Below are 20086 nucleotides of genomic sequence, written 5' to 3'. Positions count from 1 at the left end.
AGCCTCTACCCCAGATAGGAGGAAAATACCTGATCTGAGCTAGAGGATTAAGCATAGCTTATGGCTCCTCACCTGCCTGTGGGAGGAAACTTAGGGAACCTTCCTCACTGTGTATTAACAAGAAGCGGCACATGGCTGAGTCCCAATCCCATTATGTCTGCTTTGCCCCTTCATGTATCTGGTCTACTCCACTTAACAGGCATAGTTAACCTGGGAAGGATGACACGCATTCATATCTTAGCACGGCCATGTTAGTCAGACCTTACCCTTTCCATGGAAGGGAACTGCAGACAGCCTGAAGGGACTGGGCACTGAAGGGGCAGAAGCAGGTGCCAAGGGAAGTCCTGTCAAAGCCCCCTCTCTGGGGTCCCCTGCCCAGCCCTGCCTTATACTGCTGCTCTCCGGCCCCAGCCCCAGTGAGAACTTCCCTTGCAGGGATGCTGAATGCCTGCTGATCTCTGATGAGAGTTTGCTCCTGGTCAGATTCTGGTCTACTCTGGTGAACACCCAGGGGCCTACAAGGTGGGAGCCACCTGGCTTGGTGGTGGAGGCCCTGGCCTTGCAAGAACTGCTGTGTGACCTCAGGCAAGCCGCTTCTCCCCTCTGGGCTCTATTTCCTACTAGTGTTGAGGACCAGGTCCTGGGGATACAGGAAATGATCCCAACCGTCACAAACTTCCTACAGGGAGGCAGAAGGACGTTGAGGATGAGTTGCCTTCCCACCTTCCTGTTCTGTTCCAATAACCACTGTGGCAATTTTCTCTAGAAAGACAGCTTTATGCATATTCATGAATCCTATCATTCTGAACATACTACTGGGGGCGGCCTGTTTTTCTGTCAAACAGCATTTCATCAAAACAGCAATCTCAACTGCTTGGGTACGTTCCAAAACCCTCGCTGGCTGGCTTGGTGTCTTGGGATAATGACATTTAGGTGTCTGCACAGAGCACCTTCCAAATGGTGAGTTTCTGTGGCAATGCATGGGCAGAGGTGGCAGCAAGATCTGGAAACCAGAAGTTTCACCCAGCTATGCACACACAAATCCCTAGGCCTGCAGGGCTGCACAGGTGCCCTTCCTGGCCCTGCCTGTCTGATTAGCTCCAGAAATGTTCTTGACCGTCACAGGTTCTTCCTGTCCCTAGCAGGTGCTTCATCCTCGCCTTCCTTTGTACACCTGCGGGCTGGTGGAGTTTCAGACGCTGGCTCTGTCCTGTGCAGCAACATGACCCCAGTTTCCTCTCCATAGCTCAGGTCTCATCTGCAAAATGGGGTGGGGATTACCATATACCCCCATGGGAATCTAGCCCCCACCCCCCAAATCCATCCTCTCATCCTCCTCCCTCTCCTCCTCTTCCCTCTCCTCTGCCCCTTCGAACCCCTTCTTGTTCCCTTTCTCCTTTTTCTTCTCCTCTTCTTCCTCCTTCCCCTCCTCCTGAAGGTGCTTAGCTGGTGCAGAAGACCTCTGTATTTCCAGGCCTAGGCTCACGCTGTTTTCAGCTTTCACCAAAGGTCAGGGTCATTTGTTGCTGCTACGTGCACAGTGGGTGAGGAAGCATTTGTACAAATGCTGGTTGAGAAGAGCCCAGGGTTTCTGCTCCTGCTTTTTTTTTTTCCTGAATCGTTGATCGCAGGCCAGTGTAAATTTGCCTGTTAGTCTTTCATTCACACATTCATTTGTCAAGCACCCATGATGTGTATCTCCTGTCCTAGCTGATGGTTTGAAAATACAATCCAGTCTTACAGGGCTGTGATCCCTAGTGAGAATGCTGGGCAGCTGAGGCCAGCCCAAGTCTCCCCTTCTTTACTCCCCATCTTGTAGTCAGAGGCCAACCCCAATCCCCAGCCTCCATCCTGGTCAACAGACAATTCATAGGCCAGTTCCCACAGTTCCCCTGGGCTTTAAAGTGCAATTTAAATGTTTCCTTGCCTAAAACACATCTCTGACAGGAGTCTATTTCTTGTTACTTTACAGCATGTAATTAAAAAAAAATTAAATAGCAATACAAATTTCTCTGAATAAAGTTTGAAAAATTCAAAAGTATTAATAACAAAATAAAAAGTCAGCTGTTATTCCACTGCATAGATACAACCACTGTTACCATTTTACAGAATAAATTTTTATTTTTAAATACCTTGCCAGGTAGAAAATTTTACAAAATTGAGATCACCAAAATATATAATTTTGCACCTTGTTTTTTTTCCCATTTTACATTATTTGTATAACAGTGAAAATTTTCCTTCTCTTCAAACTTTTCCTGAAAACATGATTCTAATGACAAATGGCGATTTCCATATTTAAACAAAATATTGCACATTTTTGGACATTCAAGCGGTTTTTGGTTTTCACTGCTGCTGATTTCATTCAACTGGTGTTTGCTGCCTAGTCCGCATCAGGCACTGGAGCTCAGCAGTGAGGATGGTGTGAGCTAATGTGATCCCATCTTCAGGGACCTGTGACAGACGATAGAGAGGTAATAGGAGCTTAGAGAAGTGCTTCTGGCGAGAGCTGATGGCGTAGTAACAACAGAGCTGGTAAGGAGTGGTTGTATTCGGGATTTACCTGGAAGGTGGTGCAGTGCAGACTTAACGAGAGGATTCCATGAGAACCTGCAGGTGTCTGATCTGAGAAATTGTGTAAATGGCAGTGCCACTGACTGAAAAGGCAGGATATGAGAGAGGCAGGTTTTGGAGGGGGACCAGGCATTGGAATGGATTTGGGATGTGTTAATTCGGAAATGTTTGTTAAATATTCAAATAGAGGTAACTAGTAGGCAGTCAGAAAAACAGGCCTGGAGCTCAGAGGAGAAGCTGGGACTGGATACATTAACTTAGAAGTTTTATCAGGGTGGAGGTGGCTTTTAAAACTATGGGAGAGTCAGAGATCCCTTAGGAAGGGAGAACAAAAGTAGCCATGGGTCCTGACTCTCGGTCCCCCAGCTTCAGGGGGCAAGTAGAGGATGGTGATGAGTCAGCAGGAGGATGCGAAGGCCCATAAGGTGGTTAAGAAAACTCATGTGGTGCTAGGGAAGGACAGACATATTCTGTTCATTTTTGATCATTTCTTTAGAATAAATCCCCAGCAGCGGAATTACTAGGTCAAAAGGACTATGAACACATTTAAAACTTTTGCTCAATGTTGTCACATCATTTTCCAAAAAAGTCACATCAATTTATATTTCCATTATCAGTACCTGGTTTCTGCCCATGGCAGAGAACAGAGAACCATTACTTCTTTGCCAATTTAATAGGCAAAAAAATATGACACCCTGATTTTAACTTGTAGTTCTTTGCCTTCTAGTGAGCTTGAACCATTTTTATTTTCCATGCCTATTGCTTATTTGTGTTTATTATATAGGTTATCTCTTAATATCCTTTTCTATCATGGGTACATAATATTTTTCTAATTGTTAGAGAATTTGTTAAAAAATAATCCTTTGCTGTATTTCTTACAAATTTTTTTGGTTTGCTGTTTTCCTTCTAATTTCACTATAGTGTTTTCTGATATAAGGTTTGACATTTTTTACTTAAGTACACCTATCCATCTTTTTCTCTTTGATTTCTTGCTTTGCCGTTATGTTACAAAAAGCCTCCTCACCACCGTTTTTTGGGGAGAGAAGGTAAATCAGTTTTTCATGCTATTTTTGTTAAATTTGGTTCACATAATTTCCTCACAAAATAAATTGAGTAGCTTTTTATTTTCTTCTATATTCTGGCATAGGTTTCATAGTATGGAAATTATCTGTTCCATCAAGTCTAGAAAAGATACACCAGTAAAATCATACAGCACACAAGCACTTTCCAAGGCAGTGTGTTGACAGCATTTTCTTATCTCTTCTGGGGTCATGGGTTTGTTCTGGAATGTTACTCCTGTTGAGATATTTTTCCTAATTTACTATTTTCACTAAATATTAACTTTTTATATGTTGATGGACTTTATTAGTATATAACTGTGCCTAAGGTTAACTCATAATTATAATCACTTTTATCGGCAAATGTTATGCCTCTTTTCTTATTTCCAATATTTTTATTTCTATTTTTTCTTAATTAGATTTATTATTAAAGTTTTATATTTTATTGGATTCTTCAAAGGGTCAACTCTCAAACTTACTAAATAATCTTTAATGTTTCCCCTTTCAAATTTATTAGTTTCTGATTTAATCTGTATTATTTCTCCTGATCTCCACAGGCTTGCCTTGCTTAGCTTTCTTCATTCCTCAAACTGCATTTCTGTCCTGCACAGACATGACTGCCAGCTAACCCCACCCCCACTCTCTCAATTTTCGTAAGACAGGATTCCATTGCCTCTAGCCTTTTGATGGTGCAGAGAAGTCTGAGGTCAAAAAGATTTCCATCCCTTTAAAATGATTTTTTTTTTCCTGTCTAGATGTTATGGGCTGTTGTGGATTGAATGTTTACGTCCCTCCCAAAATTCACATATTGAAGCCCTAACCCACAGTGTGGCTATATTTGGAAACAGAGCCTCCAGTAAAATAATTTATGTTAAATGAGGTCATAAGGGTGGGGCCCTGATATAATAGGATTAGTGTCCTTATAAGAAAAGACACCAGAGTGCTCCCACTCTACAGGTGCACAAAGAAGAGGTCACGTGAGCACAAAGTGAGATGGTGGCTGCCTGCAAGCTAAGAAAAGAGGCCTCAGAATGAAGCCTTACCATTCTGACACTTTGATTTTGGACTTCAGTCTCCAGAACTTTGAGAAATAAATGTGTGTTGTTGAAGCCCCTCTGTGGTATTTTGTTATGGCAGCCCACATAGGCCAGAACGGTATTTTGCCTGTCTAGAAGCTTGTCTAGTTTCATTTTCCTTGAGACTCTACAATGGCAGTTCCAGAATGACACAGGCAGCTGACAGCAGCCCCCCTCTCTGTGGTCTTTCTGGCGGGCCCTGAGCTGCCCTGTGTGCTGAGGCCACATCCAGTGTTCCTACTACCTCTCAAGGAAAGCCAGCCCTGAAGGCGGCACACATTTGCCATCCCTGGTTGAGGATGTGGTCCTTTCTCATTTTCTCTGGTGCTCAGTCAATACTTTCAATCAACGGATTTGAGTCTTTCTTCAGCTCGGCCAAGTTTCTGATTTGCATTTTTTTGATATTGCTTCTGTTTTATTTTAACTGATGAAAACCATCTGTTTTACTTTAACCTTCAAAGCTATTCTTTATATGGGAATTGGGACTCCTGGGTTAGCGCTTCATATCTATTATCCTTTCTCTCATTTTCTCTGCTTTCATTTTATTAACTCAAGGAGATCTAACATTAAAACAGTATCATTTGGGGGGAAGGTATAGCTCAGAGGTAGAGCATGTGCTTAGCATGTATGAGGTCCTGGGTTCAAACCCCAGTACCTCCATTAATAAGCAAACAAACAGCCTAATTACCTCCTCTCCCAAAATGAATAAATAGATAAAGTACAAAGTAGAAACAAGCAAAAAAAATTTTAAATAATAAAAAGTAAAGAAAAAGGAAAAAAATAGAAGACTTATAGACTGCAAAGAAATCTATAAAACCAGTTCTTATTTGCAGACGACACCATTGCAAACTTCCATGGCATCTACAAAAAAAAAAAAAATCATTCAGATTGAACAGAAACATGCGGTCTCAAGATGGCTTGGCTTTGCTTTGTTCTTTTCCTCCTCAGGTATTTGGCTTAAAGCATGTTAGGTAAATGCAATATTCCTAAACTTAGACCTTGCTATAAAGGTGCTGAATTGATGTTTTTCCCCCTCTGGACCTAAAATCCAGAATGATATTATCATGGACTGTTAAGGAATTTTCTCATAGCTCATTTACAATTTATCCATTTATTCAACAAATATTCATTGAGTACCAACCTTATTCATTCAACTGTTAGAGCTGTAAGGAACTTTATCGAGCACTGTTCTAGAACCTAAAGTTATGGTGTGACACAACAAAGTCTCTCCTGGAGCACACATTCAGATGGAGGGAGGCACACAATCAAAACTAGAAACAGATCGTGGTGAAAAGTGCTTTGAAGAAGGTGAAGAGAGACAGGGACGGAGAGGGACAGGGGTGGGTAGGTAGCATGTTTTATAGATTTGCTGTTTCTTGATATGATGACTTTTGAGCAGAAGCCTGAAGGAAGTAAGCACGTGACCTCCAACCTAACTGGGGCTGTGGTGAGCCAGGGCTGTGGGCTGAGGGTGGGCAAGAGGACAGGTGTGGTGGGACAGATGAAGTTGGGCGGGAAGCCAGGGGCCACCAAATCCGAGTCTCTTAGGCCACAATAACAAGTTTAGAAGCCAGAACAAGCTAGAAAGCTCTCCAGAAGCTGAGAACTGAAGACAGTCTGCAATCAAAGGATCTCAGGATGGAAAAGCAGTCATGGGAAGAGAGGAGGAGAGGAGGAAAGAAAAAGTCAGACGAAAGAGGTACCAACTTTGAGAAGAGCTTCTGAGACTGGTCACTTGTTCATTCACATATTCAGCTAGTCTGCTCTCTACAGCCCACAATGTTCAGACTGCTGCTGCTTCAAGATAGTTTATTCCAGTTTCTTCGACGCAATATCTTTCAAGAAAAAGAAAATACGACTCCTTGCGCCAAACTTATTTCAGTGATAGGCCATTCCTTTTAATCTTCCTCCTTCTAGACTGTAGGATCTTTTCACTGGTCCGGTGATTGTCTCTGAATTCCTCCTTTAAGATGGAGCCAAATTCCCACTGCTGAAACTTGTTTCATCCTCCAGCTCTCATCTGGGGCAGATGTTCTTGGCACCCTAGCGTTCTGGGGACATGGCCCTCCTCATGGTCGCTCGTTGCCTCTTGGCGTTGGGAACTGTGTAGAAATGAGGTCTTCCTCGTACCCCTTGCTTCTCACATTCTGTGCTGTCTCAGGAAAACAGCTCCTGGATCAATCTTACATGACTTTAAAATCTGGTTCACATTTTACCATATAGAATTCCTTAAAGTTCACACAGAGTAATGAAATCTTGCCTAGTTTCTAGTAATCATTCATATATATGTATCTCACTGATTATTTCCAAGGACATTTGGAAATGGAGACTCAGAGTGATATTTAAAACTATTTAACAACTAGTGAGGCACAGGATCCACACAATCAGAATGGATTTGGCTTCCAAAACCAGCATGGCTGGACTGAGATGAACTGGTGGAATACCAGTCTTCACCAGAAGGTAGATTCCTGGGACTACTTAACTGTCTCAGCCAGAAGCCCTGGCCAGAATGAAGTTTCACACTCGGGAGCTAATCTATGGCCTGTGGTGTACTCAGTAGCGGTGTGAGTTTTCCGGAGAAGCCAGGAGACATTTAGGCACGTCAGATGCGTTTGCAGCATTCCTTTGACTGGCCTACCACGAAGGCGCTCACTTCTCAGCAGAATGTGTTGTTGGTGCTATTCTTGTCTCTTCCCCTCTTGTAGCACATTTCTCCAGAGCTCTAAGTGGCTCCTATCCTTTCACTTCCTGTCGTGTTGTATTCTGGGGGTTGTAGTCTTTGGCCAGATGTCCAGAGAGGGGAGTAGATGAGCAGGGTGGGCAGGTAGACGAGATGGCCACTTATTGTCTTCTTTTCTGGAATGTTAGTTCCATGCAAGCAGGTTCCATGCATGCCTGTTTTTAAATTTGTTTTGTTTATTTTTTTTAACACTTTATCCCTAGGACTCAGATCAGGTGTTCAGCAGAAAGCTGACTACCAGAATACAGGAGTGAACAAGGAGTTCAATCCCAGGTGCTCTTCTCAGAGTCGCTGCTTCCTTTCCTCCACTCGTCCTTTCCTCCAGTGACTCCTTTTCTCTCCTCCTGTCCTTTGCTGCGGTGTCTCCTCAGGTCTCACCTCAGGAGGGTTCCTTGGCCCTGTGGTGGGCCATGCCTTGCAGGAATCAGAGTGCATGCCTGGCCGCCGTGTGACTGGCCTCCTGCAATCAGCCCTGGTCCCTCAGGAGAGACCCTTGCTTTCCAGGCTGGTGCCTTGTCAGGAGCAGGGACCACTTGAGGCCTAGAGCCTGGGAACCAGTTCTCAGGAGGGTTCCTGGAGTCATCATGTGACCTTGCCTGCTGGCTGTGTCCTACATGTCCTGAGGGCAGCGTCAGTGTCTTACTATTTCCATACTGCATGACAACCTAGCAGGTCGCAAACATGTGTTTGTTCCATTGAATTGAATTCATATAATTTTGGTGAATCATCCACTCACAATAAGGACAAATAAAATCAGCCTCCCCACGGTCCCCTGTCACCTCTGCCATTTCAGGTAAAGGACTCTGGAGCCAGATTATGTGGCTTTGAATCCCAGCTCTGCCACTGGTTAGCTGTGCCATCTTGAATCCATACTATGTTGCTCTGTGCCTTTATTTCTCTATAAGCCAAACTAGAACAAAAAACAGCACCCTACCTCATAGGGTTATTGAGGGAAGTAAATGAGTTAATATGTGTGAAATACTTAGAACAGTGCCAGGCAAGTATTAACTGCTCTGCAAGGATTAACATGGTGATGATTATTATCACTGGAGAGAGATAATCCCCGATTCTATAAACTACTTCTGATCTGGACTACCACATTCAACCAGAGACACACACGTACATCCTTGGTGCTTTATCTCCTTTGCTTCAAGCAGAGCTTCCTGAAAATTTGCCTTTGACCTTGACTGTAGGTTTCACCTGGACCACAGGGTTATGGTTGAGTAGAGACCCAGAGGGAGCAGGCTCAAGGCTTGAAGGATGAGGCCCAGAGGGCACAAAGAGCAGCTGACATGGGCTACTCAGGGCAAGCGGCCCCCTCTTTGGGCTGCAGAGCCTGGAGGAAGTGCCCCTCCTTGCCCAGTGCTATAAGGATATCTCAGAAGCCTCCCAAGCATGCACGGCCCCTGGTGCAGAATGGAAGGGCTGAGTGGCTGCACACTGCCCACCTCTGGCCAGAGGCCCTTCCTACCATGTACAGGTTTGCTTGGGCTCTTGCTCATGAACCCCAGAGAGCAGTAATGCCTGTTTTTATAAGCCCACTTGGGCCTCACTTTGGATAGAATCCTCTGATTTTATCCAGCTCTCTCTCAAACATTATTTCATTGAATCTGGGTCTGAGTTCCAGCCCTAGCTCTCTCTAATCTTGAAATCCTTTGGTTCCTGATAGCTTCTTTTACAGACTTGTTCTTTGGATTGAATCCGAAAATGTATATAAATTCTTCGGCATAGCGTCTGGTACCTGCTGTGTGCTCATAGGTGCTGCGTGCTTCTTTGGAGCCTTAACATAAACCCATGAAATGCCAGAAGTGTCTCCCTCTAAAGCACCTCAGCAGTAGATAGATCTGAGATCCAGACCCCAGTCCGGGGTCCGTTTCTCAAAGTATATCTTCACTTTCCATTTGGAGACCCTGGGAGACCACCAGGGAACTCCTCTGTCCTGTCCTCAGCATGGCCACCAGCTGGAGAAGCTCTTAGCCACTGGCCACACTGGATGGGCTGCCAGTCACGCCTGTCTAGGTGCCTAGGCCCTGGCAGTAACTTTCCTTTGTATATGCAAGTGATAGAGAACATTGTAAAACCCCCGAATCCTGGGCTTTTCTCAAGATTTCTGCTGTAATTCCAGAACAGCAGCCTTGGAGTCACTCTGGATTAAATATAAAATCTATTTTCAGATACCTCTGACCATGATGAATTAATGTAGCTAATCCATCCTTCTTTGTTTAAGGCTGCAATATGGCAAGTACACCCACTGCTTGTAGAAACTGTTCCTTCCTGTGTAGGCCACTTAACATGCTCTTCAGGGCAATATTCTGGGTCATGTAGAATAGAGACCTGCAACGCTCTACTCTTATTAAGCGTCAATTACATGATCTGTGAGTAGCCTGGGGATTGTTTTTGAAAGTAGTTTGCATGTTTACTGCTTGTGAAGCAATGTGCTAAGTGCTTTGCAGTCTTCTTTCATTTACCTTACTAAGTAGGAAGTCCTGTTAGCCCCGTTTTAGGCATGAGAAATCTATAATAGCACAGAGTGGGAAAGTGATACAAGGAAGATGATGTAGCTAACCCACAGGAAAGCCAGGAATTCGACCCCACCGGACGCTTTGGTTTTGCTTTTAACTGCTCTGCTTTATTACACTTCTTAATAATCACATTTGGTCTTAAGTTGCATTTTTCTGATTAGTAGTTGGTTGAGAATCTTTTACTTACGGCCTTTTATGGATTCTCTTCTTTGACCTACATTTTAAAATTATTTTTTCCCTTATTGATCTTTCTTAGGATATTTTTAATAATAATCTTTTACTTGTTTCATGGGTTACAGATACCTTCTCTGGTTAGTAACTTGCTTTTTCCTTTTATTTATGGTATCTTTTGATAAACAGAAATTCTATAATTATAATGTCACAACTGTTATTCATATTTTTTTATGGTTAGCAGTTTTTGTGTCTTATTTAAGAAGTTTTTCCCAACTCCAAGGTCATAAATACATGCTCCTGAACATTTCAAGCTTTGACCTTTTACATTGAAGTCTTTAATCCGTCAGGAACTGGTTTCTGTGTATGGAATGAGGTAGCAATTTGATGTAATGTTTCTTTATATAGGTAATCTGTATTGGCTAGTCCACCTGGCTTAGCTGAGTTCCCCCAAAGGCAGAGTCTCAGGTTGTTTATCTGGGAAGTGGCTGCAGGAACCAAGAGTGAGGATGTGAGGAGAGCAAGACAAGGAGGGGCATGATCTTAGTTGCTACCATGGAAAACAGGGTTCAAGTCCGCTAGGATAGGACCCCCCCAGACATGAACAGAATGTCTTCCTGGATCATCCACCTGGAAGACAGGAAACAGGATAATTGGTCATCGTCTCCTCTTCTTGTTTGGGGCCTGTACCCAGGGGTGTTAGGTCCACACTCCTGGGCTGCCCATAGTGCAGATTTCGAGGTCTCAAGAAATCAGACCAAGCACTGGGGCAGAAAGTAGAATGACCTTGAAGTGGGACACACCAGGGCCAGGTGAACAACCGGGCATGGAACTCCAAGTAGAGGCGAGCTGAGGAAAGGATCTGACCCAGGGCACCAGGAGCATCTGCTATGCTCTCCCAAGGCTGAGCTCCAAGGTGTCCTGCCCAGAACTGGCCTGTAGGAGCTTCTCCACCTTGCTCTGTGCTTGAGGGAGAGACCTAAGTGACTGGGGAGGGAGGGAGGGAGCAGGGGACTCAGAGCATTTATTCCTCTTGCCTCCTCCCAGCAGTGTTGCCTTGGGTTGGTTGAGTTCCTCTTTTCAAGACAGTGTGTCAGAAGGGGGAGGGTACAGCTCAGTGGTAGAGTGCGTGTGTTTAGCATGCGCGAGGTCCTGAGTTCAATCCCCAGTCCCTCCATTAAAAAAAAATTTAAAATAAGTAAATAAATCTAATTACAACCCCCCCCCCCAAAAACCCAACAGTATGTCTATAGAACTCTGAGAACTGGGAACCTCTTATTCCTCCCTCCCTACATGCCTTCAGACCTGTGTGGTCACAGCTCCACCCAGACCTTTGCAAAACGTCACCTGATAAAACCTTCTGATGTTGAGGTGCGGTCTGTTTCTTCGAGGACCGTGACTGATATGCCAGCACCTCTGTCTCACCCAAACGCAGGCTGCAGACACGCACAGGAGCCCAGTCTCACCTGTCCAACCTGCGTGCCACCCCCAAGCCTGCACATGGCTCAGGGCTATGGGGGTCCAAGTGAATTTACACAGCTCCTGCCTTCAGAAAGCTTCCTGTCTAGTGAGCAAGATAAATGAAAAGGGGAGCAAGGCAAGCCCAAAGGATGGCAGATGGTGCTCAGAGTGAGTTTGGGGCCAAGTTTGTTCAGCATCAGAATGAGCCCTGCCCCCTGCCTCCCAGGTCCTTTGAAGTCAGACCTGTACCCAGGCTCTCCGGGGCAGCATCCCCCATCCAGCCCTGCTCCCTCTCACCCTGCTCCCTGCTCCGCCCTGCCTCGAGTTGGCCTTTTCCCTTATTGTCTTTCATGGCTGTAGTTCCAGAGGTTTCTGCTGACTGACTGGTGTCGCTTTTATAGAATTCATATGACTGAAAAACAGGCTTCAGATGCATAAATACCATATTGACAAGAGTTCAAAGAATGGGGAAATTCATGGTCTTTTCACCAAGCACAGGGATTTTGTAGTAGCATTTTTTTCCCTCTTTCCCTTCTGAAATCTGCAGAAGCTGTTATACTAATAGCTGTGAATTGCATAATTTCTGGAGTAAAGCAGAATAAGAAGCTAGGCTGCAGGCAGACAGTCTGACTCTGCTGGTACAGGACAGGGCCTTGTATTACTGGGACGTATGTCAGTCCCTGAATACCTGTGAGATGAGGCAGTGTGGATGGGATGGGTACTTGAGTTAGAAGGTGGCTCTAAGCCACTTGTCTACAACAAGAGTCTCAATCAGTGACTGGAAGGGGTGGGGAAGGGGACTGCCCTCACCTGCTCTCATAAGGAGCTCCGGGTCCAGGCCAGCTCTGCACAGTGGCTGGTGTGGAGTTACACAGACATCAGCTCTCCTTGTTGAGGGTAAGTTCTCTCTGAATTGAAGTTCATGGGCTGGAGGACTTAGGAGAAATCAATCTTTGTTAAGTAGATGCTGTAATTCTTGCCAGGCTCACAATATGATAAAAGTCTCTGCCTTAAATGGGTTAAATGTTTACCCTTGATGCACCACTGAAGCGGATCCCTGCAGTAGAGAGGAAATGAATGCGCATGGACTGGGAAAGAGCAGGCTGCCCCTGGGTCCTAGGCCAGGTGAGCTAGTCTGCTTGAGAACAGAAGCAGTGTGGCTCTGTGCGGTCCCTGCGATAATGTAAGACTGCAAAGGAAATGAACCAAGCCCAGTGTGTGCGCTCACTAAATGGTGCTCTTGTTAAATTTCATTTTAGTGAGCTCCTTTGTCAAACACTTCATTCAGAGTCTGTGCTGAGCAGTCTCAGTTGGACAATTTATCAGCTGCTTCTGAAAGACAAGAGTCATTGTCGTAGGTGTTTTCTGACAATTCCAAATTGTGTGAACTCCCCACTAGAAGGTCTTATTGTTTGCACCACCTACCGCCTCTCGCTCTTTTGAGGATTAAAATCCTCTTGTTGGAGACAGGCTGATTGTGACAGATCTGTCTGCTGCGGATCCCAAAGCCACAGGCAGAGAGGCCCAAAGGAGGAATGTGGGACCTTGTCCAACTCAATGGCCGGAGAGTCTCGAGAGTAATTAACCAGGAGAACAGATGTGGAAGTGATGGCAGGCTGAGTGCTGGCGCCAAAGGACTTTATCCTCTTTTCCCCACTCTCTGTCAGCTTGCTTCTCATTCCTCCCTGGACTACTACTGTTATTAACGTTCAGATTTTAGAGATAATGGTTTTAATTAAAGTACTTTGCCGTTTACTACTGTTTTGGGAATTTGCTAATTAATCTTTATGTAATTGTTTTGCAATGGCTGTACAGCAAAAGTTCTTAAATTATTAGTTGAAGCTCTCACAGAGAATCTAATTTCTAATCAGACTCCCATGTTAATAAGCAACAATGAAGGTAGGGGAGGGAAGTTAACCATTTAAAGTCCCTTCCAATGGAGAGGTTGTCTGCCTTCACCCTGGCAAATTAACCACGCTGGGAAGAGCCCCACATCGGTCTCCGCATTTGGAAGGTGCCGATGGACCAGCTGATGTCCTTGTATTAAAAGAGTAGCCCTTCTTCTCTCTTAATTAGCACCAGGAAGCTAATTCTGACCCCATATTTGTTGAGACTACTTCTGTGAAATGTTTATTCCTAAGAGACCCCTAAGGCCACCCTTTATAAAACCCTAGACTTTTCCTGTTCTACGTGGAGCCAGTGTTGGTAAAAAGTCCGTGGGAATCACATCTATCAAACTTTGGAAATGAGCAGTAAATTGTAAAAAGACGTCTGAGTGTCCTGCAATATATAAGAAGTGTGATGCATTTCTGATGCATATCGGAGGTGATTTTTTAAAAATTTCTAAAATAAGAACAGCTCCCAAGTACTCCTACAACTTGTGTCTCTACCTCAGTCAGCATCTCCCCTTGACTCGAGATTCTGATCCCAAGGTGCATGGAAAGGACAAGCTACAGGAAGGTCTGGTTTCCCTCTTGATATGATCTTCTAGGAAGAGATGCATTATCTCAGTATGTTGTCTCTGCCTGCAAGTCAGGCCCTATTTGCCAGCAGAGAGCACTTCTCTGCATCACAGTGTTCCAGTGAGGGGCCTGGCCCCTGGAGCCCGACTGCCCGGGCACCTCTGCCTCTGCCTTTTCTTAGCTGTGTGATCTTGGGCCACTTAATCAGCCTCTCTGGGTCTGTTTCCTCATCTGTAAAATGAAGTGTTTTTTTAAAGAGCGTATGCCTTATAGTACTGTTATGATGACTAAAGGAGATGGGACATGGCATCTTATTGGCACACAGTAACTGAGTATTACTGTTATTATCCATGAAGCCATTTAATCCATGGTTTTGTCTTCAGCCTCTGCTCTAAGTGTGTGCTGGCTCCCAAATGGGCTTGCTTAATTTGTTTTTAGCTATGATCCTCCCGGCACCAAATTATTTCTTCCTTATTGTGTTTTTCTAGTTTGGAGGCAAGTCTGATTTCACATCCTCTGTGCTCCTAAGTGCGCTCAGGGACTGCTGATGTTAAGAGGTCCTCAACCATAGAAGGATCCGGTTCAGAGGGGACAGGCACTGGGCACATTTTCTCACAGTGACCTCGCCCACTGATCACAGCGCTCTTGTCCACCGGGTCTGGGCTCCGCTCAGATACTTTCCTCAACACACTTCCTAGGCAGCTGGAGTCTGTCTGAACCCAGTAAACAGAGCACCAAGCAAAGCTGACATGCTGATGCTTCCTGAGGAGTTGCAGTCCCACCAAGCGACGTGAGGGAGGGAGGGAAATGAAGCAGCAAGGAGAGAAAGCAAATAAAACGTGGTATATTACCAAGTCGACCACGGCTTCTCAAGAGCTCCAGCTGGTTGCTCAATCTCATGGGATCTCTCTCGGAGGACGTGTAAAAACAGTGTCAGAACATCCCATCTTAGGGGAGGAAGGTCAAGCTATTTATTTTCTGGCTTCTTTCCATTTCCTGTCTGTCACTACTCAAAGTCCACCTTGTGGGCCTTCAATGCCTCTGCTTATTCAGGTTGTGACAACTGACCTCCTGGTATCCAGGCAGACACTGAAGAAACCAAAGCCTCCATGAGTCCAGTGGAGATGGACTAGGTACTCGAACTGCTCCAGCTCCTGCCACAGCAAGCGCAGCGGGGGCCACGCATAGCCTGGTACACTCCCCAGGGGAGGCTGAGCCCACTGGGATGTTAGGCAGTGGTAGCTGGAGCTTTCGACCTATGGGAACGGAGCCTTGGCAAGTGGCCGGAGCTCAGGAAGCTGGGACTGTTGAGGGGATCTGGGTGGCTCATGGATTTTCTCCAGTGCAGTTGGCATGTAGTATAAAAACTTATTTTGGCATTCAGAGTTTGGTTGAGAAACAACCCAGGGGCTTTGGTCTTCAAAGTCTTTGTCCCATTCCTTCCTCATTTTCATCTCCTTTCTCTAGTTCCATAACTTTCTGTTGCAGTGCAGGGACCACACCTGTCCAGGGCATACAGTGCACTCTAAGTCCTCACCCAGGCCCTGCAAAGCCATGGTGGCCCCACAGGAGAGAACACAGTTTGGCCAGTGGTTCCAGAATTTAAATACCCTGGTGTCCACTTCCGTGCCCCTCTGCTATGTCACATTCATCTCTTGTGCTATCACTATGCTCTTGTCAACAGGGTTCTACGTGCCCTGGCCCGCCCACTTCTTAGGTCTTATGTCCATCTCCTTGTCACCTAATGGTCTCTGGCCACACTGTCCTCTTTTTGATTCCCAGAAAAGAGCAGTTTGTGTAAAGACCTGCTTAGAAGACATATCTCCTGCTCATCCTATAGAATGAGCTTTAAAAAGATCTTCCTGGGCCCCATGGTAGAAAAGAGGTCTCTGTTGTACCTCACATTCTCATCACCTTCCTCCATCTGTAGCAGTATTTTTAACTAGGTTGTTATTGAATTCATGTTTATGTCTTCCACTAAGCTATAAGTGTCATGAAGGCAAAGAATAGAATTGCTCTGGGTCGTAAGTTTTAGACACACACACACAAATACAAGAGTAAAGGAAATGAATAAGTGAACAACCAAATTCCTTGCTTTTTTAACTCTTTGTCTCCGTGAGTCGTGAGGTTGACAAGCGAATAATTCCCACAGCATGAATGAATGTCATTTTCTGTAACTGTTGTCATGGTGCCCTTCCAAAGAGTAATTGATTGAGTTATACCCTAAACTGACCCTTTGGATGGAACTGAAGGATAACTGAAGAGAGAGATATGCATTGGCAGTGCCCCATTGGGTCCAATTATCAGTAAAGAAAGTGACTGAGAATGATAAAAATCTACACTGCTCCAGGTTTGGGGATGCGAGAGTTGCTTCAGTAGCCCTGATTCCAGGGCCAGAGGTCAAGAAAGTAGTTGTCAAAGTTTGCCTCTGCCTCTGATGTAATGATGCAAGTGTGGTCTGCATGGAAAAAAATGGAGAGATGGTCATAATGGCCCTAGAGACCCAGGGGAAAAAATCAAGTGTGGACATAACACTTTCCTTGGCTGTTAGATAGCAAGGAGAGTCCCTACTGCATAGGGTTGTAATTAGTGCCAGAGAAGGGAACAGATACAGCTTTCGGTGAGTCAGTTGCCAGTTGACTCTGGGTGCAGAGGTTTAGGGGAAGCATCAAGTCTGTATCCACAATGTGCAACCAAGCAGGACGGTGTGGGGCCTTCCAGGGGCAGACGTCTCCCCCACATCCCCTGCTGCAGCTCCTCTCTGAGGCACCCAGATAATAGTATCTCATGCATATTTCCTGAGTTTTTCAGATGCTTAAACCCACCACCAAAGGGAAGAAATGAACTACTTTGATGACCAAGAGCCTGCGGCTCCCAGACCTTCTGGTGCCTAGGGATTGATAGTGTTGACCGCCCTGTTCCCTCAACATCAACCAATAGGAGAACTGTGCACAAGCTGATCACATACCTGCAACCCCTTCCCTCACCTGACCTTAAATATGCTTTGCTGAAACCCTTTGTGGAGTTTGGGGTTTTCTTGGGCATGAGCCACTCCATCCTGCTTGCTCAGCCCTGCAATAAACCTTTCTTTGCTCCAAACTCAGTTTGTTTCAGTTTCAGTTTGTTTGGACTCACGATGTGTTGGGCACTCGAACTTGCCTTCGGTAACAAAAGGGTGGTGCAACTGTCTGAAATTTCGGACTGGTGGTACTTTCTCTGCTCCTTGCACCCAGCTCAGTCTGCTCGGCAAGGAGCACTCGGTTCTTTCTCTCAGAACCTCTGGGACTTCAGGGCAAGTTTGCTGTATTCTCACTTTGTCCCTCTGTTTAAAGAAGCCTCAACAGTTGACTCAGATGCCTTGATCACTGTGCTATGAGCATCAGAAGATCCGGGAAGATCTACTCTCCCCATTCCTCTTTCCAAACCCTGACTTCCCTCCGAACTTGAAAAAGCTGGGATGATTGTATGATTCCCATGGACGTACAGAGCGTTGTTTTGTTTTTTTAAATGCTATGGAAGATCAACGTCCTTCTTTTTCTCTGCAATTAAGGGGGCTGTTTCCTGCTGCCTGCACTCCTTATTTAGGAAAAGTCCCTTTACAACAAACCCTGAGGAGAATGTCCTAAATCTCTGTTTGTATTTGAAAGTTTTGAATACATGAGAAAATATAAGGACTATACAGAAATTTACTATCTTACAGAGTCTTTGTTAATCATATCTTCTTTTACACTAACTGGAAGTGTTTGTTATTTAAGATAAACAATAAATGGGGTATAATGCATCTGACACCGCTTTTAAGAAAGGATTTCTTGCCTACTGAGGATTTTGTGCCCTGTAACATCCTCTAATAAGATGAGGGTGAAAAGACACAAATGTGTCCTTGTCCTGTAAGGAGGGAAGTGTACCGTGTCATTTTCATGCTGTGCACAGTCTCCCCAAATTACATGAGAGGTATAATGAACCTCTCATGTACCAATCATTCAGCTTCAACAATTACTCATAAATGGCCAATCTTATTTCAGTAAGGTTGTTCCAATCTGCTTTCCATACAGTGCCTCAGATCATTTTGAAACAACTCTAGATTTCTACCATTTTATTGGTAAATATTTCAGTCTGTATCTATAGATTTTAAGAAAACTTGTTTTGATCATTATAACTACAATACCATTTTATGCCCAAAATATTAGTATTAATTCCTTAATAACATCAAACAACAAGTTAGTGTTCACATTTTCTCACCTGTAATATGAATGCTTTTTAAAATTTTTAGACAGATTGAATACAGATTCAAAACTGATCTAGGCATTGGATGGACTGGTATATCTTTTATATTTCTTTTAATTTGCCTTCTCCCTTCATTTGTGTTTTCTTTACTACAATTTTATTTTGGTTGTTGTAATTGATACTATTTTTGTTGAAGAAACTGGATCTTTTGTCCTGGAGGGTCTCCAACAATCTGGATTTTTTTATTATACCCCCATGGTGTCATTTTAAAGTGCTAATTTGTCCCCTGTATTTTCTATATATTGGTAATTAAATCTAGATGTTCGGTCAGGTTCAGGTTTGACGTTTTTTGGCAAGACTGCTTCAGAGATGGTGCTGCCAGGAGGCCCATGATATCTTATTGTCTCCCTTTGTGCGATGTTAGCAGCCACTGATGATCACGCCAAGACCTCCTACTTTATAGGAGGCTACAAAGGAGGGTATTCTAACCCATCAGGCCTCTTTTATTTGTTAACTGGAATGTGTCTATAAAGAGAAATTTATCTTACCAACTCTGTGTTACACTAAAAAAACCCATGCATATAGGAAAGGAAAAAATGAGAGATATCTTTATAAACATCACGGAGTAAATCCCTAGGATATACTTAAGAGATTAAAATGACAGAAGGCAATGTGGGTAGAATGCTACCATTTACTTTTTAAAATGGGAATATATATATATATACATATAGCATAATTCTTTTCTTACGTTAAGAACTGCAACTCTTATTTGCCTCTTCCTTTGTATTCTCTCTTGAAACCAGTTATTATTAGTTTTTTGGGGGGGAAGGTTAGGTATTTATTTATTTATTTTAAAGGAAGCACTGGGGATTGAACCCAGGACCTCGTGCATGCAAAGCACGCACTTTACCACTGAGCTATACTTTCCCCCTGAAACCAGTTATTTAAACCAGTTTCTTCTTAGTCCAGATAGTAGACTAGGCAAAACCGGCAATTTAATATTTTCCCATACGATGTATCATTTTCCCAATACTACTTTTTATTAGTTCCACCTTTCCCCACTAATTTGAGTTGTTGCTTTTATTGTATACTAAATTTCCATTAATTGTTGGGTACATTTCTGAAGTCTTGATTTTGTGATTGGATTTTTAAAAAATTTTTATGGAGATAAGATACATTACAGTAAATCTGACTCTTTATTATAATGAGGTTGATTATCCAAAGGAGGAAAAATAAATCAGATGTGCTCAAAGACGCTGTCCAAAGTCTGGAGGTGTTAGTGCTCCAGTGTATGTTTAACTAATACAGAATTGCCCAGCGGTAACATCACTGGTACAAAGACAGCCTGGAAGTTGAAGGGAAAGCTCTTTGAATGGTGTCTATGGGTGATGGGCCAGGAGGCTACCAGGACGTTGAGCTGGCTGTCATCTTTTGGAATCCTGTACCCAATACTCAGAAGGGATGCTCTGGAATGAGTTGAAGTGTAAGGGCTTTCTGGATCTCAGTTTACTTTTATGAAACTAAAACATAGCCTGCCCATAGAATTTTTTGATCCGCTCTCATGGCCATGCTTCAGGCAGTAGACTCAAAAGTTAACTATTTTTACCAATTTTTAGTAATGCATTTAGACATAATTACACATCCTGAGGAGATAATCCAACCACATTGAATAACTAATCTAGGGCCAGAGGAAGCTTATGTGAGAAGTGCAATAGCCAAACATCTAAAAGATGAAGGTTGGTTGGTTTTACATGTCATTTCTGGTGGTTAAGAATCCTTTACCAATTCACAACTGCAACTT

At 44.0% G+C, this 20086-nt stretch overlaps 1 non-coding gene across 1 annotated transcript; it reads right to left on the bottom strand.

The window, feature by feature from the left end:
• Positions 1 to 19140: 19140 nt before the first annotated feature.
• Positions 19141 to 19213, bottom strand: TRNAA-UGC (transfer RNA alanine (anticodon UGC)). The gene has a single exon. It is a non-coding gene; the product is annotated as a tRNA-Ala (tRNA).
• Positions 19214 to 20086: the final 873 nt, after the last annotated feature.

The sequence above is a fragment of the Camelus dromedarius genome, chromosome 9 (assembly GCF_036321535.1).
Source record: "Camelus dromedarius isolate mCamDro1 chromosome 9, mCamDro1.pat, whole genome shotgun sequence".
NCBI lineage: Eukaryota > Metazoa > Chordata > Mammalia > Artiodactyla > Camelidae > Camelus > Camelus dromedarius.
Note: the sequence above shows the minus strand (reverse complement) of the source record. Positions and strands in the feature narration are given on the sequence as shown.